We start from the raw sequence: 24,921 nt of genomic DNA, 5'->3' as shown, positions 1-24,921 counted from the left end.
CCAATGCCAGCCACTACTTTTATTAAAACACAAAATCACTGTCGATTATGCACGCGAAACCAACTATTCCTATTGAAACTTTCGCATTTGCTTGACGACACCGTATTTTAGAAATGGTGAATGATGTTGGGTATTTTTCAACGGGAAAATACCAAAACCAGAGAAACATTAACACCACAGAGGCTATGCTCTATTTCCACTGTTCCAGGATCTTTGCACAGGGAACCTCTTAAAAGCAAATATACTCATAACAGAGTATTACACAACCAAAAAAAATATTTCTATTGATTGACATATAAAGCCTGAAACAACATTCATCCTCTTTGCTGAGACGGATTTACCAAAACTTACATTCACCCATCAAAAACAAAAACACTGTCTTTTCTCTCTTCTCTCCACCTGAGATTTCACTGTGCTGGGTTTACTGCTGTAAAACCCTTTTTACATTCACGGCTGTGAAAAACATTTTACACATACTTCTGTAAAATAAATTTACATTTACATCTGAGTGAAATCCCTTTTTTTTACATTCCTGGGTTTTCACATTACAAAAAAAAACTTATGCATTCTTTTCTTTTGCATTTCAATGCAAATTCACTTCATTAATAAAATCTATGCACTACTGTGCAATGTCTTCACCTGCTTCATGTGCTGGTCTTCATCCTGAGCACTCCCTGCTTTTTCGCTGCTGCGCGTTACACAAATCTCATGTGCAACAATAACATTTCGCTATTTTCTTCATGCACTGTTGTGCATTCTCTCTTTTTTTAAAACGCTCCCCCACAGCTCTCATAAAAAAAATGCTCAACACATATTACAACCCACGGAGCATATATCTTCTTGGCTCGTTCATCATCTTTTTAACTTGTGTCTATTGTTCTTTTTACATACCATTACCCAAAAATGGTCAACGCATAAACAAAACTTATTACATACGATTTATGTTTTTAATACATGCTGTATATAAAAAACATATATAAAAGAACATATAATAAAACGTGCCCATACCCATATTAAAAGAGCCACCTAAATCTAAGTAGCATCATTAAATCTTTCACCTATGCCGGTCAACCAAAAATCGAACACTCCACGCAAATATTAAATGTTGCTCGTATGCAGGTTTGGAGCAATCGACGGTGGAGGATGAAGAAGCAAATCGGACGGCGGAGAGAGATATCGGAAGCCCTCACTTGAGTGAACGATAGCTCCCGATATGTCAGAGCTGCTTACGTCAGGCGAGAGGCACGTGCCTGCACCAAAACGCATCGGAGGCCAATATACGGAAACTGCTTTTCGATGGAAGGTGGTGCGATATCGTCTGGGCGGTTTGTGGTTTCATGCTGGCGGTTTTGGATGTGTACGTAGGCAGCGTTGAAATTACGATTTCAACACTCCCCTTTAATTTCAACTGCTGGGCATTCAATCTTACCCAAACACTTCCTCACATGGAGGGATTCCCCAACTGCTGTTACAATAACATCTTCCTCACATAGAGGGATTCACCAACTGCTTCTGATGCAGTTCCACAAACAAACAAAGTTGTCTGCCTCTTAATAGAGGGATTAACCTGAAACTGTGCTTAAGAGCACCTTCCTCATGACAGAGGGATTCACCATAACAATGTGCTGAAGAGCACCTTCCTCATGATAGAGGGATTCACCTGTGACTATGCTGAAAAGCATCATCCTCTTGATAGAGGGATTTACCATGTGTATGCTAAAAAGCATCTTCCTCTTGACAGAGGGATTCACTAATGACAATGTGCTGAAAAGCACCTTCCTCTTTAACAGAGGGTTTCACCAAATGACTGCTTCAAATGCAGTTCCAAAACAAACAATCATTGCACTGCTGTGTGTGCAAACTCATTACATTGTTCTTTTATGCTGCTGCATATTCTCTGCTGCACTGTTGTGCCATCTTCTTTACTGTGTCTATCCCACACTGCTGTGTCTACACTTGTTGTTGTGTTGCTGCACTTCACTTACATTTCTTTGCAAACTCTGCATTGCTGTGCATTCTTCAAAGACATAATACTCTGTCTTTTCTGGAACAATTACACTGTCCCAATTTACAAATTTACACTGCTGTGTGTAAACATTTCTTACACTCACTGCTATTGCATATATTGCATTTCAATTCAATGAACAACAAATTCATTACATTTACCTTTACTGCTGTAAGGAAAATTTCTTTTGCATGTGCTGCTGTTCAAAACTTCTTGCTGCTGCATTTTTCACATTTGCATTGCTGTGTGCTTCTCCTTCTTTCCATCATGCTGCTGTCCATAACTTCTTGCTGCTGCATTGCCTCTGCAATTTGCACTGTCGCTGCCTTTTGTTTCATCATACTGCTGTGCCCATACTCTTGGCACTTCATTCTCCACACAAAAAATAACACAGGCTGCTGCCTTTTCTCATGCACCCTTGCTTCACACAATCTTAGTCTTCATTTTTTTAATTACACAATGCACTGCTGTGTAACAAAAATTTCATTGCATTCTCAGCCACTGGGCATTTACGCTCTGCTGCGTTTTGCCTTCTTCTCATTTTCTTCTCACTGCTTTGCATTTTCATTCTCAATACAAAACATTTCATCTGCTGTGCATTACACTCATTCTGCTGTGAGTATATTCTCTCACATTACATAGAAGGGAAACTACATTCCATTGCTATGCATTTCAATGCATGTGCTGCATAACAAAAATTTCCAAACAACTGTTTTGTATTTTGTCTTCCCACTGCTGTGAGGGTTTCCATGCTTTGCATTTTTCTCTTATCTCGCTGCTGCTCTTTACATTTCAGCGCTGCCACCTTTTCTTCTTTATGCATTTATGTGCATATTGCATAAAAACAAAGCAAAAACATTGTTGATTTCATCACCGCTGTATATTACCTTTCAGAGGGATTAACAAAGATTTCATTTGTAACTGCTACGCTGCAATACATCCTCCATCAACAAATGACTGTTAATACAGTTCAGCAAAAAAAATTACAAGCTCCCCTTTAATGTGTGCTTGTCTTCTTTTGGCAGACTCTTCTCAAAACAAATTTAGATCGACTGGGGAGTTCAAGGGGTTTTCAGATTGCCTTTCCTTCCTTCTCCATACTTGTGTAACTTTCTTCTTTTGCATGGGTCTAGCTTGTGTAAGAGCCCATGTCAAGTTACAATCTCGTGCCATATGCCCAATGTTATGACACTTGAAGCATTCTACATTTTTCATGAATGACATTTCATGATTTCTTCTAAAATTGTTTCTTGGAGGTTGTCGTAGACCACAACATCTATCTCCATGAAATGCTCTACAATCTTTTGCCATATGACCAAAGTTTGAGCAAGCATAACAATAACCATAAAATGAACTTTGGTACCTGGGAGATGGAGGTTTTCTTGATGCACTTCTGAAACTTTGTTGCCTTGAGATCCTTTGATGATGACCATTGCATCTTGCTTCTTTGACATCAGCTACATTTCTTCTTGGAGCTGGTTTTCTACTTGGAGCAGGATCTCTTCTATTGTTGTCTTCATTTTTCTCCTTGCCTTTGCTGGAACTAGGAGCATCACCATCTCTTTCTGGCTTCTTCACATCTCCTTTGCTTAAAGCATCCTCATCCTTGTTTGAGGATTCACCTACATACCCAAGTCCTGATTTATCAGATGGAGATCTGTGATAGCTGAGCATGTCATCCAAAGCTTGAGAACTCTTCATGATCTTGTTCATCCCTTCAACCTTCTTCTTGAGGAGGACAATCTCTTCTTCCAACTTTTCACATACATTATTTTTCTTTGCTAGTTGTCCCTCAATTTCTTCCTTACTACAAGTAGCTTCAACTGCTGCTACTTTAAGAGAGATGATGTCTGTCTTCATTTTGGAGATTTCTGCTTGACTGCTCTCCATTTTCTTCTCAGCTTCTTGTGCCTGCTTCCTGGCCTCTTGTAGTTCAGACTTAAGGGAGGAGACCTCTACCTTGTACTGTCCAATCTCTTCCACAAGCTTATTCACTCTCTTGTGTCTTTATTCAAGTTCACTTGTCAAGACATCTGCTTGCTTCTTTGCACTATTCAGCTGATTTGTCATGGATATGACTTCTTCATGATGTTTCTTCTTGCATTGGTCAAGCTCCTTCTTAAGCTTGGCAAGCTCTTCATCCCTTTCTTTTACTTGAAGCTTGATGAGGTCAAGCTTTTCAGTCTCAGCTTCTATGATGGGTTCTTCTTGACTCATTGTCATGGTCAGTGCTCCCTTTGCATGAAGGTCATGCAGTCTGTCCCATATATCCTTTGCTGATGTATATTTTCCTAGATTCCTCTTCACAGAATCAGGGAGTCCATCCAAGATTAATTTTGCTGCTTGTGCATCATACTCCATGGATTCTTTATCCATCTTGCTGTCATCAATCACTGACTCCCAGACTTCAATCCCCTCAGACATTAGGAAAGCCCTCATCATTATTTCCCATACATCAAAGTTTCCATCAAACTTTGGGGTTTCAAATAAAATGTATTCTAATGGATTGCTTTCTAGTTTAGTAGAGGAGGGAGATACATTTTTAGCAGGCTTGGAGGCTTTCTTCTTTGACCTTGCCATTCTTATCTAGGCTTTAAATACTTGACTGTGTTTTCTTTTAAATCACTGACTGTTCCTTTAACAGTAACACAAAAACTTTAAGAAATACCTGAATCCCTTTGGCTGAAACTTCACACTGCTGGAGAAGCTTTACTGCTGCTGCAACAAGAGTCTTTCCTTCAGCTTCCTTGACACTTTTAAAGAGCCTGAACCAGCTCTGTCACCATCAAAGAGCCTAGACTAGCTCTGATACCACTGTTGGGTATTTTTCAACGGGAAAATACCAAAACTAGAGAAACATTAACACCACAGAGGCTATGCTCTGTTTCCACTGTTCCAGGATCTTTGCACAGGGAACCTCTTAAAAGCAAATATACTCATAACAGAGTATTACACAGCCAAAAAAAATATTTCTATTGATTGACATATAAAGCCTGAAACAACATTCATCCTCTTTGCTGAGAGGGATTTACCAAAACTTACATTCACCCATCAAAAACAAAAACACTGTCTTTTCTCTCCACCTGAGATTTCACTGTGCTGGGTTTACTGCTGTAAAACCCTTTTTACATTCACTGCTGTGAAAAACATTTTACACATACTTCTGTAAAATAAATTTACATTTACATCTGAGTGAAATCCCTTTTTTTTACATTCCTGGGTTTTCACATTACAAAAAAAAACTTATGCATTCTTTTCTTTTGCATTTCAATGCAAATTCACTTCATTAATAAAATCTATGCACTACTGTGCAATGTCTTCACCTGCTTCATGTGCTGGTCTTCATCCTGAGCACTCCCTGCTCTTTCGCTGCTGCGCGTTACACAAATCTCATGTGCAACAATAACATTTCGCTATTTTCTTCATGCACTGCTGTGCATTCTCTCTTTTTTTAAAACGCTCCCCCACAGCTCTCATAAAAAAATGCTCAACACATATTACAACCCACAGAGCATATATCTTCTTGGCTCGTTCATCATTTTTTTAACTTGTGTCTATTGTTCTTTTTACATACCATTACCCAAAAAAATGGTCAACGCATAAACAAAACTTATTACATACGATTTATGTTTTTAATACATGCCGTATATAAAAAACATATATAAAAGAACATATGATAAAACGTGCCCATACCCATATTAAAAGAGCCACCTAAATCTACGTAGCATCATTAAATCTTTCACCTACGCCGGTCAACCAAAAATCGAACACTCCACGCAAATATTAAATGTTGCTCGTATGCAGGTTTGGAGCAATCGACGGTGGAGGATGAAGAAGCAAATCGGACGGCGGAGAGAGATATCGGAAGCCCTCACTTGAGTGAACGATAGCTCCCGATATGTCAGAGCTGCTTACGTCAGGCGAGAGCCACGTGCCTGCACCAAAACGCATCGGAGGCCAATATACGGAAACTGCTTTTCGATGGAAGGTGGTGCGATATCGTCTGGGCGGTTTGTGGTTTCATGCTGGCGGTTTTGGATGTGTACGTAGGCAGCGTTGAAATTACGATTTCAACAAATGAGACGGGTACAAATATGTGACGTGTGATGAAGAAGATGTTCACGAATTAATTAGTTCACAACCAATGAAGATGTTTATAATAGAGGGAGTTCAACTTCTTACTACTTTACTTGGTCATCATGTAATTAGTTCACAAGTATGAAGATGTTTATAATAGAGGGAGTTTATCTTCTTACTGGTTTACTTGGTCATCATATAATTAGTTCACAAGTAATGAAGATGTTTATAATAGAGGGAGTTTAACTTCTTACTGGTTTACTTGGTCATCATGTAATTAGTTCACAAGTAATGAAGATGCTTATAATAGAGGGACTTTAACTTCTTTACTGGTTTACTTGGTCACGATGTGCCTGATAAAGATGTTTTTAAAATAAATTTGTAATTTTTATACCATTCTATAAATAATGCAGTTATGAAAATGTTTATAACGCAGGGATTTAGACTTAGTCACTCATAGTCACTGATGCATCTAGGACTTTAGATTGTTACTACTTTATTTATTTATGCAATGTTTTAATTTTATGTTGTACGCTTTCATAGTATTAAATATTAAATATAAATATTTTTGTTTTTATAAATGTAAATTTTTTTAAGTATTTAAATATTTTAAATTTTTAAATATATGCATTTTTAAAATTATTTGTGTATAAATATGTTTTGATATTGGTTATTTTGTGATACTAAGTTATGTTTTATGGAAAGCCAATTGTTTTGTACTGATCCATGTGATATGTGGTAGGATCAAGTAATTCGCATTTTTTTCCAATTCACTTTCTCTCTTTCTTATGGTTTAGTCTATTCTTTTTTCGACTTTGAAAATTGATGAGCTGGATTATGGGGAAAGCTTGTATCAATACCGAGCATTCAAACCATAGTATGATCACCCAAGTGACACATTAATAGGGTTAAAGTGTGGTGAAATGTCTTTTGAGGCTGTTCCGAGTGGATATGTAGTTAATATGACAAGCCTTTCAATAGGTCATTCATTTAATGCGAAGCACAATGAAGCAATCAAAGGAACTATCTTGAAGGTGTTTCTACCACCCAACTATAATGGTGTTCTCCTCTCAAATGCTCCTCCCTCTATTGTTTTTTCACCCCCTTTGGATCTACAAGAAGACAACAACACGTTCAAGAAATATCTGCTAATTGTGGATTTTGATCTCTCTATAGGCCCCATGCCTAGTAAAAGCAGTATAAGAGTGAAGCATAGGAAGGTCATAATTGTGGAAAAAAGGACATGAGGTTTGAGTAAATTCCTTCTCTAGTGAACAAAGCTCTGGTTCGTATATTTTGTGACAAATGTGTCATTGATGCTACATTGAAGAACTAATTATTTTCCTCATGGGTGTTGATGCTAGGGTATTCTCCTACATTCCATAATTTAGTCAAAGGATTGCTTTACTTCCTGTTAAATTCAAGGCAACATTGTTAGAAAATTCTAAAAATTGACTAGTCATCAGATCCCTTTGGATTAATTTTGCAATTATGGACAATAGATTTCCAACCTCTCAAGGTTCTTGTAGTTGTTCAAAAAGTGTGGGATATTCTACCAAGCCTCCCCTTTCTTTTTTGGTCTGAAGCTACCTTGAAAGAAATCAAGGACAAGTTAGGTTGATTCGTGGGTCTTAACCCAAATTAGGATTCAAGGCCAGATAGAAGGTGGACTTGGGTCCTGGTCAAAGTGGACTACGAGAGAGTTTATTGAAAGAGATTGATATGATATGTAATGTCTTTTTAGGGTTCTAGAAAGTTCACTATTATAAGTTTCCCTTTGGTTCCTTCAGTTGTCATGATGTCAAATATTTTTAGACCAGTCTTCGTAGGTGGTTCCCATGGCAAGATTTAGAAGAAAAAGGAGTGGGTTAAGATTAAGAATGACTTTGTCTCATAGGTTTCCAATGTGCTTTCCTTAGTTCTTAAGGCTACAAAATATGCTTTCTCTACAACTCTAATTGTTGATCAAGCAGCAAAGGCATCAGATGCGAACAAGTTCTCCTTTCTCTTTCATTCTCCATTTATGAATGTTTTTCCTACAAATGGAAAGAGGCATGTGGTTTATGTTCCCCTATTGTTGTTTTAGTATTAGGTGGGCACTAGATGGACACCTGTTTCAACCTCTCTAAATCCTATTTTTTCTCCTATGGATTCATTGGAGGGAAGAACGGGGATCCCTATCCCTTGTCACTTTGGACAAGGTCTCTCTCCCACAAATTTCCAATGTCGTTCGGTCCAAAGTTAGGTTAAAATAAGATTACTTATTCAAAGGTGTTCTAGACCTCGATTCTCCTCTACCTAACCTTATGGGGTAAAAATCCCATTTTCTAAAAATGTAGCAAGACACGATGCATGATACGAAGAAAGGGAAGTATGCACCTATCTCTAGTTCTTTTGGAGTAGGAAAATCTCTCATTCAATTTCCACCATGATTTTTCTATCATTCAATGCTCAGGGGGTTAAGGGGTATCCATGAAAAAGTATCCCTCAAAAGGCTCATTTGAAACGTGTTAACGCTGTTGGAAATATCTCAACTAAGGAGATCTCCCCGATATGAAGTCCCAATTAGACCTCACACCGTTTGGTGTAGGAGTCCCATTTGGTATCAAGGCATGTTTGCCAACTCCTTAAAGATCTGCCTTGGCTCTAGCTTTCAGCACAAGAGAGTGATGCAATAGTATCTTCGAACAACAAGGTGAGTGTGCCTAGTGAGTGTGCAGCACAACTGTGTCTAGGTTCTCTTATTGCAAAAGGGGGGAGAAAAATGAGCCTCTATGTGAGAGGTAATAGTACCACCCAGGAAGAGACACACATGAACTAGAAGGATCTGTCTAACATCCATCGAAATAGTCCACAGAGGATTAAATGGCTGTTACAACTAATGAATAAGGAGAGATTCGTTTAACATCCAGCGGAATAGTCCAAAGTGAATGTGACGATCATTATAATCGATAAGCAAGGTAAGGTCTACCTAGTATCCTATGAAATACTCCACAAGAATGAGACAACAATAACAACCATTATAACCATTACAACACATTCTCAACAAGATAAGTATTAAAATAACTGAAATAGTTCAACTATCTTAGTACATGTGAAAGCAAACATGAAATACAAACGTCCACATAATAGTATTACAAACATTCATGAGTCATGCATGAAGAATGTGTTGGCCTTAAAAGGCTTCTATTATTAAGTAAAAATTTCAACACACATATTCACATTGTACATCACTAGCCCCAGTAGTGGGACATTGGATCTAGTCCTTGCTCCTCAAAGAGCTAGTTGATATCTCTAACACCTTGCGAGAGAAGCCAAGGTGAAAATTCCTTTGCTCATACAATGAGGGGGTATATATAACCAAGGGTGATGCTTCCCCCTTGTGAGTCTTTGACTACCCTCATGATTGTTCAACTTCCTATGACTTTTCAACTTACATGACTCTTCATATTCTTCTGTGTCCATTGGACTTTTACTTTACAATACATTTGATTTACAATACACATGGACCACAATAGTGATGTCACATATGACATCTCACGACACGACTTTACATGACACTGATGATGTGAACTGCCTTGATGATGTGACAATGTCAAGTCACTGTTGCTGCTGAGTGATGGATGTGTTCTTGGATATGCTTTGTCTTCTCCTCCGCATAGATTGATGATACAGGGTCTTCAATGGTATTCGATCTTTGAAAGTAGTTGAAAACTTGCATCCCTTTTCTTGCTCTTGGTAGGTCCACTTGTTTGTTCAACTACAAATGAGTCTTTAGGCATACTTCCCTCCTTCTCCTCTTCATCCTCTCACTGTGACTTGATAGTGTACCTCTTCCTGCAATTCACTCATGATGGGACAACATGAATCCGAAAACTCCCTACGCTAAGATGGTGCATTATTATACATGAGTTGAACTTGGGACAAGTCATAGGCTAGGAAGCAGGGCTCAGCAACTACGCATTGCGTAATTCCAGTTGATAGGGAGAGGGATTGATTACTGAGACTGCATAGAGCGTAGCTCAGGCTTGTCTGAGGAAATTTTCAACATAGTCCTCACTAGGGAAAGAATTGTGAAGTTTCCACTGGGAGTCAGAATTGTGCAGTTCATGCCATCAATGGATGATGCAGGATGAAGCCATAAGGGGTCATGTTTGTGCAGTTTTCAAAGGCAAGGAGGATTGGTTAGCAGAGAGGCCTGGAGGATAAATATGCACAGTTCTTGAGGGAAATGAACTTAGAGTAAGGAAAGGCACTTTGAGACACCTTTGTGCAGTTCTAGAGGCCAAGAGAGGTTGGGTTATCTGTGCATTATGAGGTTCCAACAGGCAAGGGGAAAATCTTGAGGATTGACAGTGAGAATTGGACATTTCAAGTCAGGCAGGGAGGAACTGTTGCACAATTCTCTGGGTTAATGAAGGTTGTTGAGCTCTGGAATTGTGCAGTGCAACTACCCTAGAGAGCAATGACTACGCACTGTGCAGTTCCAGATAGCAAGGTCATAACACTAAGGGCTAATACTACATAGTGTGTAGTTTAGTCAGGGTTTGGTGTAGTTGAGTTGCTTGGTTGGGAATATTTCGGAAAAATGGATAAGTGCAGGAGGAAGATAGACTTGTGATGAACTTGAAATGTGATCACACACTTAGGATAGTTCGAAAACATGACAACATAGACCAACAGGGTAACAAAAAAATAATTACACTCTATGTGATCGTCTCACGACAATAAGCAACAAGTGCGACAATAGAGATAGGTTTTAGGATGATTGTGACAATACTTGTGTGATAATTCTCAAGACTTTGTGTATGAGTGCAACAGATGCTTACATGACTAGGAAAACTCGTATACACAAAGACCAACCTTCGAAACCACCATAAGAGGATCGCAACATTACATATCATTCAAATATGCCAAAAGATTATAGTTAACCCAACATGCAAAGGGGAATGGAACACTTAGCGAAAACACATGAAATGACTTTCAATGTTTGTAGCCATACATGTCATTGAAGACATAATGATATGACAACGATAAGTCATCATTCATACTACACTAAGAGGTGTATTTCAACTTTGTGAGATGTGCTTTGTTTTCCATACCTACCCTCCAAAGGGTTATGAATGAGATGGAGCTTTCATGCAGTACTGGTCTCTGATCTTTTATCATACCTCAAGGTGCCTTGGTCTTCTTATCTGATGATTACCTTTTCTCCTCAGATCCTTAAGTATCATCTACGATGTCCTCCTTCTTAATCTCATTCTTAATCATCTTGCAATAACCCAGTAGAATTCCTGTATATGTAATCCACTCATGAAAAGACGACATAAGTCTAATAAACCCCTAGTCTAAGATGTTGCATGATAATCCATTGACTGAGCCGGAACTGATATAAGGTCAGGGGGGAGAAGGCTCAGTGACTGGGTTGGACTGAGGGATAAGGCTGCACAGTGCCCACTCACGGAAAGATATGCGGAGTGCCTACTAAGGGTCAGAATTGTGTAGTTCAAATAGGCAGTGGTTGTTGTGGGGTGAAGCCTTGGAGGAAAAATATGCGCAGTTCTTAGAGACAAGGGGGATTGGGCAACGGAGAGGCACGGGTGACAAATATGCACAATTCTTAAGGGAAATGAGATCTGGATGAGGGAAGGCCACTAGTGGTAGCCTTTGTGCAATTTTGGATGTTAGGCTTTCTGCGCATTGCATAGTTCCAACAGGCAAGGAAAAATCTTGAGGGTTGCAGATGTGAAGTGCGCAGTTTAAGAAGGCTAGATGAGGCTAGGTTGCTGGGAATCCTCCAAAATTTGGCTAAGTGTGGGATTAATGGAACCGATGCGAGCAATGATAGAACTTTAATGTGACCACACACTTGGACACTTAGTGATACAACAAAGATCATCCAGAACATATGAAAACATACTTCGCTTAATGAAAACCCTTCGTGGCAGTTTACAACAAGTGCGGCTCCGATGATAGACTTTGCGAGGATGATGACGAAAATTGTGTAATAGCATGTGAAACTTTGGAAATGAGTGCAAAACATGTCTACATGATGGGAACAACTCATTTTCACAAATATTTCCCCTTGAAGCAAACCAAAACTTCCCTTTGCCTGACAATCGATAACTCCCATGCCCGAAGATGACACTTTTTATATAAAGATAAAAGAGTGAGCGATTCTGTAAGAGCCCTATCCTAGGGTCTGCTAACAGAGCTAATTTATTCTGAAATTAAATGCAATAAGAGGAGATAACTTACTTACTTACACGGATTTTAAACAAATAAAATTTTATCATTTACATTATAATCAACATAAATTAAGGTGAATATTTCATTCTAATAAACTTTACAAGAGTAGTCTATGGAGGAATACCTGTACCAGTGGCTGATGGAGATACCTTTGTCTTGCTGCTCTTGCTGAACGAAGCCCTCCTTCTAATCCTAGGGTCTGTACCAGTGCCTGATGGAGATACCTTTGTCCTATTGCTCCTACTAAATGCTCCTCTTGATGGACCCAACCGGATTTACCTCCTAGCCAACTAGAAAATAATCCCTAGCCTAGGAAACCTCCACAAGTTCCCTAGCCCTCTGAGCCCAAGTCCAACCAGATGTAGGGTGTGTGTCCAAGATGAAAGATCCAGACCAAGATAACAATACTTCCCTCCTCTCAACAACCCAAGAAACCTCCATAGGTTCCTAAGGTCTCCAAAAACACAACAAGTCCAAACAATCACAACCAACCTCCCCCCACCCCCCTAAGGAAGACCTCCCCTTCCCTTTTTATACCCTTCTTCCCTTCTCCTCCTCAACCACCTCTCATTAATGTCATTAACTTCTCATCCATCCTTACAATTGACTTCTCTTCTCCCAAGTAAAGTTGAGAGTACATTTGGAAATGTGACATGAATATAAAATTGGGAATTTAATGGAAAAGGACCATGTCTTCTCCCAAGTAAAACTGAGAGTACATTTGGAAATGTGACATGAATATAAAATTGGGAATTTAATGGGAAAGGACCATGTCTTCTCCCAAGTAAATCTGAAAAGTACATTTGGGAATGTGAGATGAATATATATATTGATGATTAAATGGAGAGGACTATGTCTTCTCCCAAGTAAATGTGAGGGTACATTGGGGAATGTGAGATGTAATTACATGGAGAGGACCATGTCTTCACCCTAGTAAATGTGAGGGTACATTGGGGGATGTGAAATGAATATATATATTAATAATGAGTTGGAGAGGACCATGTCTTCTCCCTAGTAAATGTGAGGGTACATTGGGGAAAGTGAGATGTACTTACATGGAGAGGACCATGTCTTCTCCCTAGTAAATGTGAAGGTACGTTGGGGAATGTGAGATGAATACATATATTATTTGAAATAATCGAAGGAGACCATATCCTACCTAAGATTCAATTTTATAAAGTAATTTGGGAATTTGAATAATAGAAACCATGAATTTTATATTAGACCAATATTTCTCAATATTTTCAGATAATGTAAACATTAATAAAATTTGCAGGATAAGATTTAAGTGGGGCATTACATACACCCTTCCTTCAGAAAACTTCATCCCGAAGTTAGAATGAAAATATACAAGGAGTTCAAAAGCATAGCAAATTAGAGAGATTTATAGCAATAAAACTTGATAAGTCAGAAAATGACATTACTTCCCATCAAGAGTCTCCAACTGATCTATATCCTCCTATCCATCCTGACCTACTTCTGTCCCCACCCTATCCATCCTCTACTGCTTTATCAGTGGCAATGACCATACTAACCACTGATAAAACCGACATGGTGGAAGCGTCGATTATATCGACCTAACTTCCCCAGCAGGGAACTGGAAATCGTCATCACACGTCTAGGGGAGCGTGTACACCACTGCCCTCCCACGATTCCAGGTTTCAAAGGATAAACGGTGGGAAATTCCTCCACCCCTCCTTTAGAACTAGGGTCAACGCCCTAACACGGACCACACTACAGAGCTGGTTTGACTTGTCATCGAATAATCCAGTCAGGTTGTCTTGCCACCTGTCATTTGCATTTTAATCGTGTCATAAGAGTGCATATCAAGTAGATACCAAATGTAATAGAACAATGTACATTGTACCTTTCGTCGTTGGTCATCTCGACCTTCCCCAATGGAATAGTAGATCTTGGTTATCATACGATTCTTTCCAATCTGTAGTTTAGTTCTCATCCATGCATATATATAACCACAAAATAGATATAGATACATGATCTTAAACATCATGTTTATTAATCCCAGTGTCCACGTGTCAATTTTTGTTGTTCATACTCAAAATAAATCTTACATCAGATAAATCATAATTTCACTAAGTCATTGATTAGATAAATCATATCTATATAAGCCTATACGATGCAACAATAACTCTGACAAGTCATGCGCTAGATAAATTGTAACCAAGTAGGTCATACATTTGGTCATACATCCAACATTTCCATCATTAATACCAAATCCATCAATTGATTTTCACGTGTCCAACCAAATGTATATAATGTTCATAAATAACAACATGGAACTATAAAATAGAACCTTAACATAGGTGGCTATCTACGTTAAAATGGGCGTCATAAACGCTCAAGTGATATTCTTGTGGAACCCCTCAATAACAATTAGAGTTGAAACAGATTCAACTGTCCATCATGGAAAATAGCATTTGAACCCGGATATGCTATAAGGTGGTACCAAAACCAAAATAATGGCAAGCAATAGATTAATGCACTATCAATTCCACTAGAAGGTGCTAGTATAAGTTTTATGCATATAATTTCTTTAAAACCTTAGTGAATATAAAAGTCCCACTCTTCCAATTTGACGGTTTTTCATCTTCCAAACCCATTTAGTTAATCTTGAAAATAAAAGACTCAAAACTTCAAAAATTGTTTCCAACATGATTTTCATACTTTATTTTTTTTTTGTTAATTGAGAGAAATGTCCTCTAAATGTCAAACGGTTCAAATTTATTATATATTTAATCATTTTTACTAGTACCAAACAATTTCATGATATATACTGCAGCTCACAATATGACTAGACAAATGAGAAATAATTAAATGAATGGAATAATTGCCTTTGCCCTGCTGCTATTAGTATTTCCCTTCTAAATGGCACCGCATTTCTAAAGATTCCTACTCCTTTCATAAGTGGCCAGTGACCACAAAAGTTGCGAAGAAAGTTGAGGGTCCTTTTATCCAAAACTAGAGACACATTATTTTTCACGACATTTTTATTCAACACTAGAATAAGGGTAAAAGTGTATCCTAATATTTTCATTGGTCTTTTATTGACTAAATAAGATTCCTTTCTAAAATCCCAAATTCTCTACAAATTGATCTTCTCATTTAATTTAAGATCATTAAAAATAACTATCACAGTAAGCCTTGCACAAGTCCATAGTATTCAATCTATGTTTTCACTAGAAAATTCTACCCCACTAGACCATCTTTGTTAGGCCTCCATCTGTTATGCACCATGCAATAATTGTTGGCATCCACTTTTCCTCAACCTTAGGTTACATCATGTCAGCCCATTTTTCTTTGGATTGTTTGCCTGCTAGTTTTATTGTTTTTCCTTGTTACCTATACCTATTCATTATTAACTAATTTCTTGATTACTTTCTAGATTTCTTTGTCTTAATAAATAAACAACATGACAAAGCATACTTAGTTACAAGACTAGGCTTAATATGTATGGATTAGAAGAAACCATTACATTGAATGTCACCATGCTAGATTGATGCATTCTAGCGAAAATCGACTTTTGGAGAAGTTCAATTCAATTAAGAAAACTTTAACCAATTAACCATGCCTTTAAAAAAAATGATCAAATGGTAAGGATAGTACTAGATCACTTAGGGAAAGCTCTTGGCATGTTTTGGGCTTCGTAGTAACTCAAAGCACTCTATACTATATCCCTATGTTTAAAGTAGAGGGTATTTAAATGACACTTGCTAGTCAACGGAAGTCATGAGCATTACAACCATAAACTAAATTTAGGTCTTCATTGTGACATCCTCACTATATTGCAGATCTGGTGTCTCCATTTATAGGTTCCAAGAAGCTTAACAACCTCATCTACTTATTTCTATAATCATTCATCTACAGAAAACATGCAATGTTAAGATTAAAATTTGTACAAAGATAAAGCTTATAATGGCCTTGGTGGGCTTAATGGTTAAGAACATGTATTTTCTTGTAAGAAGTCATAGATTCAAATCTAGAGGGAAGTAGAGAAGGTAAACCTCCACAGACCTTCATAGACTTTAGTAGTCAAATCACTGCAAGGAGGCGGATCCCTTGTCCCAGAAACAAAAGGGGTCTCATAAGCCAATTTCGTGTTTGGCTTGGCCATGACCTAAAAATTAGATTATTATTATTATTATTGTTATTATTATTATTATTATTATTATCATTATTATTATTATTATTATTCAAAGGGAGAATCTAGCTCTGTTTGTAAAATGTATTTGACGCAGGCATAACATCAACATAGAACCAACTTGTAGTATAATTATGTTGAAGATCTATTTTAATATAAAGCCTCTTTCTCACTTTTGAAGCCATGAAGGTACAAGGGAAACAATATTCAAATGTAATGACACTGGGATAATCACAAAGGACTCCTAGCTTCTTTGGAGATGAGCCTAAGTGCATTGGCTCAACAAGTCATGCTATATATGGGAGCCTTTAAATGTAAAGAAGCTGGAAAAACTAAAAAATACTCCCTAACTTCTTTGAAGATCGGCCTTAGACGATTGGGTCAATATAACATAGCATTTATAAGAGACTCCTTGGATCCAAAGATGTGTCCAAGCCTAGGTGATATCCCCTAACTGTAGTCGTCTCAGTCTAGCTAACAAAAGACCAAATTATTTTCATGACATGAAGACAGTTAATCACTTGAAGATGGTTGTTTGGAGAACAACTTGAAGATAAATATAATCTTGTAAGGATATTTTCACCATGCAAGAATTGTCCAATGATGAGATTAATTAACTGGAAGACAACTGCTCCCATGGTGATGGAGGTTTGAACTAGAATTTGTCAAAAACAATCAATAAAAATCAATAATATTCAAAATTGCAAGAATGTGAGCAAGCTCCTATAGATAGTAACACTTAACAAAGTTCAGTAGAAATTGAACAACTTTTAGTTCCAGTTCTCTTAGAGAAAGAAGAACCGAGGGACTCTAGAGTCTGGAAAGCACAATTGGACCCAAAGAAACAATTTATTTTCTATCATGGACTATTACTAGCAACATAGACCTGACAGCAGAAACAAAATGAAGTCCCATCCGTTAATTGGGGAGGCCAAACACTATATCAGCTAATAATGTTGCCTGGAGTAAAATGCTTGGCAATGAATCTCTACATATCCATCCAATTTGTATGTAGCTTTGGCTGTACTCAGGTTCTTTATTTAGCTTTTATGGTCTATCACGTGCAAGTTTCCAAGTTCTATTTTGCATATTAAGTTTCTTCCTGCTCTAGAAAACTAGAAAAATTTTTGTGTCTAAATCCCTTTCACCAGCAAGGCACACTTTACAGTCTCTACTACAATATGATTTAATCTTAAACATAAAAGGAGGTAATGAACTATCTATATGAAGGATCACTGATATCCCTCATGTCAGAAAGTTGCAAAAAGGGACTATAAAGAGAAACAAATGTGGCCCTGTGAGCTTGATAACAAGCCAAGGAAAAAGGATAGAACTATGCTCCCACTCTAAATCTCGGCAGTTATTCAGCAAAGGATAAGCATATTGCAGAGGGAAACGTTCCACAAAGTTACAAACTTGTGATTGGAATGCACATCAAAAGGATAAGGATATCAAAAAATGGCTCAGAAACTATAACCTGATAAGGATAAGAAGATTGCAGAGGGCAACAATCTACATATCGATTAGAATGTACATCATCATTGTCCCCGAAGCAAAGGATGGATCTCAATTAAAGGATCAGAAACAATAACCTGCAAGGATAAGCAGATGAAAGAGGGAAAGGATCTACACAGACATTAGTGTAAAGTAAATCATCAGAGGCTCTGAATCATACGACGAAGATCAAGTAAAGGGTCCAAAACCATACACCAATACAGATCAAGCAGGCTATAGAGAACAACACCCTATAGCACCATAAGTAGAACACACATTATTGATGTTCCGGAGGTAGAGGATTGACATCAACCAAAGATTAAAATACAGTAACTTGATATTTATGCAGGTAGTCATAAACAGACACAGACCATGCAGGGAAATAAAGTCCATTGAAGAATAAGCTTCTGAATTCAGTTTGTCTAAAGTGATGCTTTCTACAAGTTTTTGGGCTTAAAAAAAAAGGTTTTGCCATGACAACTGTATCCATTGATGATCATAACAATTAAACCAGAACTTGCTACCACACTATACATCTTCATGAGCATGTCTGACTAATGGATATGGGTTAGACAATAGTTTTTTCGCCATTAGGAAACAACATCATAGTAATTGTGACTACATCTCCATCCTATTACCAACAAAGCCACAAAATTGAAACCTGTTTCTAAAACAGAGATAACAACTGATGATAAACACTATGATATGAAATTTTAATTACAAATAAACCAACAGATACTAAAAACCATTTCACCAGTTATGGAAACGAGTTAGGCTATGATTTTTGTTTTGATTTTGAGTTAGTAAAGTTTAGGGCTCAAGACTGCTCTGTCATTTTATTCTGCCATCTGATAGTGATCTGCACTACTGCTGATATTCTGGGTTTGAAGCACTAATCTGATGCAATGTTGGCAAACACTTTACCCAGAAAGCATTGAGTCTGCAAGGCTTTAACCTTGACTTTGGGCCTCAACTACCTAATTCAAACTATGCTCAAGATGAAAGATCTTAACAACTTTAGGTTGCGTACAGAGAGTATGCAGATTGAAGATGGCTGTCATATTTTCTGGGGTAAAGTGCTGCCTATTAGAGCACATTGATTTTAATGGCACAGTAGAGTAGGCACAGAGTTGTGGTGTTGGAGAAACAAGCTACCTTGGCCATTTCTATGATGGATCAACACTATTGAATTTACAATTGATCAACATTATTGCATTTAGATACTAATTTTGGAAGAAAAGTTTGGAAGAGAAGGATTGATTCATAAAGCCATCAACTCCTTGGGCTGAAATTTGGTATGCATTCATACTCATGTACATTATTGCAATTTCCATCCAAAATGAAGGAGATCTGTAATGAACCTATGCCGAAATTTCAATGCTTTGTCAAATGCATTATTTGACCAACATTTAGTTTATCATGCTAACAAAGGCTTGTATGCATGAGAACATGCTACAAATAATCACATGCACCTGGGCAGATCAACTTCCATTTTTATGAGAATTGGTTGAGCCACTCCAAATGTATATGGCTATGCTCCTGCATTGGTTTGGTCACCTACCACATTAAATTTGCAGGGGGTAGACAGACTGTCTAGTGAAAATTTTGAGAACAACTAAAATTCCTCAAGAATAAAGATGCCATGCTTATTAGGATGGTTCTCATGCTTATCAAGATGGTTCTCATGATTGTGGAGACATGCTAGGAGTATTGTTTATTGGGTATATTGAGGATGTTGCGAGATCAGGGAAGGTTGCTTCCAAGGAGGGGAGATGAAACCTGCTGTTAAAACTGATGATGGGTTTGAAACATGTCTCATGCATACAGAGAAGACATATTTTTAGAGGGACTAGGCCATTATCCCTAGCTTTGGAAGCATGAAAACTAGGCCCCTTGCAAAAAATTCTAAGATGAAGATGGGCACCCCTGGTTATGTATTTAAAGAATATTATGAGGCCACCTTTCCCACAAATATCCTTTATACTTAGTGGGTATGCATTGCTTTTGGGTGTACTATGATACACAAGTATAACAGTGAAGGAAACAAAGGCCCTAATTGTTCTAGGAGATGTGCATGGTGTGCTTTTCACGTTGATATATTGGCTCCTATTATATTATGCAATGGAGATTTCTTAATCATTATCCATGTATCCAACAAATTCAGAGCGCTCACGAATGCACAAATACTAAAATTGCATGTACCATTGGTTTACCACATTGTACTCTTTGCTATATATATATATATATATATATATATATATATTTGGATCCTGCTTAAACCTTAAACTAAACTCATAGCATACATTGCATCAAGGCAATGGTGGTGAGGTATGTATTACTGTCCACTGATATCTTCTACACTGTAGCATCAATTTCGTTCTTGACCTCTTCATTAAATAATTTCTCACTGAAGATTGTAGGTGTGCTCACTAGCATTCATTCTTCTCATTATGGCCTACATTGAAGCATCAGTTAAAGGTTTTGTTGATGAAGCCTGTGACATATACAATCACATGATTCAACTTGGAGGGTATCAGCCAAGTATCAGCATATAAAATTCTCTTTTTAAGGCCCTATTACGTGTCACGGGAGGGACTGCGAAACATCATTTAAGACCAGCAGAAGCTATGTTTCAGAATTTGAAAAAAGTAGGGCATAGGATAAAGGAGGATATTTATGAAGGTTTAATATGGCTTCACAGCTACCAAGATTGTGTAGATCATGAAAGAATAGTCTGTCTAAGAAATGAGATGAAGCAAGCAAGATTTAAGGAAAGTAGAGACTTACTTGTCTCAATACTCAGGGTCTGTTCAAGACATGCAGATGTAAAAGAGGTTGAAAGAACTTGGGCAAAGTTAGTTGACACTAGTGTAGGTCTCACTTCTCAGGCTTATGTGTATCAAATGGAAGTTTATGCCATGGATGGACAACCTATGAAGTCTTTGGAGATATTCACAAAATTGCAGGAGAAAGGTGTCTCCATGAGTGTGATTTCTTATCTGAAAATTATTGAGATAATGTCAAAAGCCCAAGAAGAAGAACAAGCGGAAAATTTTATGAAGAAATTTGAGGATAGTGGTCTGAAGCCATTGCAGTCATCCTATGTGGACTTGATGCAAATGTATATGTGCCTGTCTATGTATGGTGAAGTACAATCCACATTTTCTTGATGTATGGCAAAGTGTCAACCTAATCGGGCAGCTTATGAAATATATCTTGAATCCTTGATTAGATGTGGCATGCTGGAGTGGGTTGAGGGGGTTTTTGTAGAGTTGCAAAAGGATGGTGCAATTGGTATTAAATCCAAGATGTGCAACATAATGCTAGAGGGATATCTCAATGCTGGTCAAGAAGAAAGGATCAAACATTTGTATGATGAAATGTGTCATAATAAATATGACATTGAGCCCACATTGATGCTACAAATAAAACCGTTTCTCAATTTGGGCGACAAAAATGTTAATAAGCGTCTCAGCTTGAAACTTGTTACAGAGCAGCATGAGATTTTAATTGCTATATTTTTGTCTAGTGCTAAGGTAGAATCATACGATGAGAACAAGACTTTTGAAGTTCATTTTGAGTTCAATGAAAAAATTTAGGTATAGGATGTATTGAAAGCACACATATATGACACATTTTATGAATGGCTAAAACTAGTTGATCGATTGAAAATTCAAGCTAAAGACATACCGCCTCATTTTTCTACTGTGAGTCATGGTAGTTTTCGATTTTATGCTAATCAATTTAGACCAGGGGGACAGATGGTAGTGCCACAGCTTATACATCAGTGGCTATCTCCTCGTGTTCTAACATACTAGTATATGTATGGTGGACGTAAGAGCACCTCTGGAGATGTTATATTTTATACACAAAACTATAAAGTTGAAGATGTTGAATGTGTTGGGAAAGCCTTGAGAATGAAGTCAATAAATTGTGTCATAAAAAGGAAGGGAAAGAAATTTCAGATACGATGTCAAGGTAAGGATTTACATATTGGATCCATTGAAAGAGTTTTTGAAACCTAAAGCTAGAGCTACTGAAAATGGAATAGGAAATTAAGATATTGATTTTTATTCAAAGGACGAGTTTAATGAGGGGAGTTCTGAGTCCATGAGTGATTTTGAATCTCAAGAAGGAATTAAAGAGACTGAAACAGAGTCAGAAATTTTAACACAGTAAGCACAGAGAGAATGAATGTTTTTGGCTACACAATTTAGCGTCCAGATTGCATTTGCTGCAAGGACATGAGAATACTCTCTACAGTGATGAGAATCGAACATTCTCACATGAAAGAGCATGTGATTTCTAGAGAATGATGGGATTCAATGATGGATGTTTGACACGAGTAGATGATCTGAATGTGCTCGATATAGAAGATTGAAGGGCTCTTAATTCATTTGTAAGTCTAAAATGAGAAATTGAATGTAGATTCACAAGGCACATAGCCTCGGTTAATGATATCATCAAACACATCACGAAATCTTACAACTTTGAGGTCCTTTGTCAAAATTTCTGCTAGTTTACTAGCAAGTTCTAGGTCAAATTCAAACCAATCTTGTTGGATCAGCCATTTATACACTCTGTGACCGATATTGCTTTCGCGTATTCGAAGAAGATGCGTGATGACATATTTGACATCCTTCTGCTGAATCCATTTCCGTTGTCGGTTGAGGATTCTGATCTGGGAGTAGGGTCATGTGCAAGCAATTTCTTGCAGAACCAGGCAATCTTCCTCCTCCTCCATTCCTCCGAAAGCTCCTCCAAATCCTTCTCATCGTTCCCATCTAAGCTCCCACTTAAATGGGTTTCATCATCTGTCTCCACATCGGCCCAATTCTCATGTAGGCCAGCCATGGTAGCCCTTGCTTTGTATAGTAGGCTCTGCTTCTTCACAGCAAGCTCAACCGAAAAGCTATGAATTTCGAGAGTGGGGTGGTGGGGTTTTTTTTTTTTTTTTAACAATATTAAGGCGGATCCATAAAAAAGACTAAGGTTAAGATTGTTTTTGTTTAATAAAATAGGCCTTTTCATGTTTTTGCGTTCGAACATTATGACAATTATTAGGGGATCAATAAGTTGGCCCTCTATTTCATTTATTTAATATTACATGCACCAGAATTAAGATGCTCTAATGGGATTGCCGAACACCAAAATTAAGATGCTTTCATGGGTAAAGTCGGTTAACCACAACAACTTAACAGCTACAAGTCGGAGGTTCAAGCCCTCCTTCTAGTGCAATTTAGGTTTTAGTGGGCTTTGGGTCCAAATTTTGAACCAAAGCTCTAATGCCATGTCTAAGAGCCCTATCCTAGGGTTTGCTAATAGACCTAATTTCTTCTAAAATTAAATGTGATAAGAGGAGATAACTTAATTACTTATACGACTTTTAAACAAATAAAATTTTATCATTTACATTATAATCAACATAAATTAAGGTGAATATTTCATTCTAATAAACTTTACAAGAGTAGTTTATGGAGGAATACTTGTACCAGTGGTTGATGGATATACCTTTGTCCTACTGCTACTGCTGAATGAAGCCCTCCTTCTAATCCTAGGGTCTGTACCAGTGCCTGATGAAGATACCTTTGTCATGTTGCTCCTGCTGAACGCTCCTCTTGACAGACCCAACCGGATTTACCTCCCAGCCAACAAGGAAATAATCCCTAGCCCAGGAAACCTCCACAAGTTCCCTAGCCCTCCGAGCCCAATTACAACCAGATGTAGGGTGTGTGTCCAAGATGAATGATCCAGACCAAGATAACAATACTTCCCTCCTCTCAACAACCCAAGAAACCTCCACAGGTTCCTAAGGTTTCCAAAAACACAACAAGTCCAAACAATCACAACCAACCTCTCCCCACCCCCCAAGCAAGACCCCCCGCCCTTTTTATACCCTTCTTCCCTTCTCCTCCTCAACCACCTCTCATTAATGTCATTAACTTCTCATCCATCCTTACAGTTGACTTCTCTTCTCCCAAGTAAAGTTGAGAGTACATTTGGAAATGTGACATGAATATATAATTGGGAATTTAATGGAAAAGGACCATGTCTTCTCCCAAGTAAATCTGAAAAGTACATTTGGGAATGTGAGATGAATATATATATTGATGATTAAATGGAGAGAACTATGTCTTCTCCCAAGTAAATGTGAGGGTACATTGGGGAATGTGAGATGTAATTACATGGAGAGGACCATGTCTTCACCCTAGTAAAGGTGAGGGTACATTAGGGGATGTGAAATGAATATATATATTAATAATGAGTTGGAGAGGACCATGTCTTCTCCCTAGTAAATGTGAGGGTACATCGGGGAATGTGAGATGAATACATATATTATTTGAAATAATGGAAGGAGACCATATCCTACCTAAGATTCAATTTGAGAAATTAATTTGGGAATTTGAATAATAGAAACCATGAATTTTATATTAGACCAATATTTCTCAATATTTTCAGATAATGTAAACATTAATAAAATTTGCAGGATAAGATTTAAGTGGGGCATTATAGATTCTTGAGATCGAATACGAGATCTTGAAATCATCAGCTTACCAATAAGTGACTAAGGAATGTGATCCGGATTTAAACAGGAATGCAATAAAATACAGAGATAACCAGAAAGATAGATATGCAGTAGAAATAATACCTCAATTCATTACTGTAAAATACTGAAATATGCTTACAAACAGAAATGGAAATAAACCAGCTAGGGCGATGGTAGCTTATCTCTGAAAGAGATGTGGTGGCTACATGCCTCTGAACTGTCTTACAATGAGGCTCGGAGGCCTATTTATTGTTGAGAAACAATGGAAAACCCTTCACATTCCAAAACCTAACCCTAGAATATGAAACACCAAATTGTGGGCCCCGTTTTTTGGGTAAGTTGGTACATCAACTTCCCGGGGTCGCGAATTGGTCGTACTATCTCCGTTTG

The 24,921-nt window shown here is 37.7% G+C and overlaps 1 pseudogene; it reads left to right on the top strand.

Annotated features, from left to right (window-relative positions):
- The first annotated feature begins 1,213 nt into the window (after positions 1–1,213).
- LOC149164686 (pentatricopeptide repeat-containing protein OTP51, chloroplastic pseudogene) lies at positions 1,214–22,163 on the top strand (annotated as a pseudogene).
- The last annotated feature ends 2,758 nt before the right edge of the window (positions 22,164–24,921 follow it).

The sequence above is a fragment of the Pinus tabuliformis genome, chromosome 5_1, assembly GCF_031772625.1.
Source record: "Pinus tabuliformis cultivar Carrire ecotype Pingquan chromosome 5_1, CPIR1, whole genome shotgun sequence".
NCBI classification, from domain to species: Eukaryota; Viridiplantae; Streptophyta; class Pinopsida; order Pinales; family Pinaceae; genus Pinus; species Pinus tabuliformis.
This window is presented reverse-complemented; position numbering and strand designations above follow the sequence as displayed.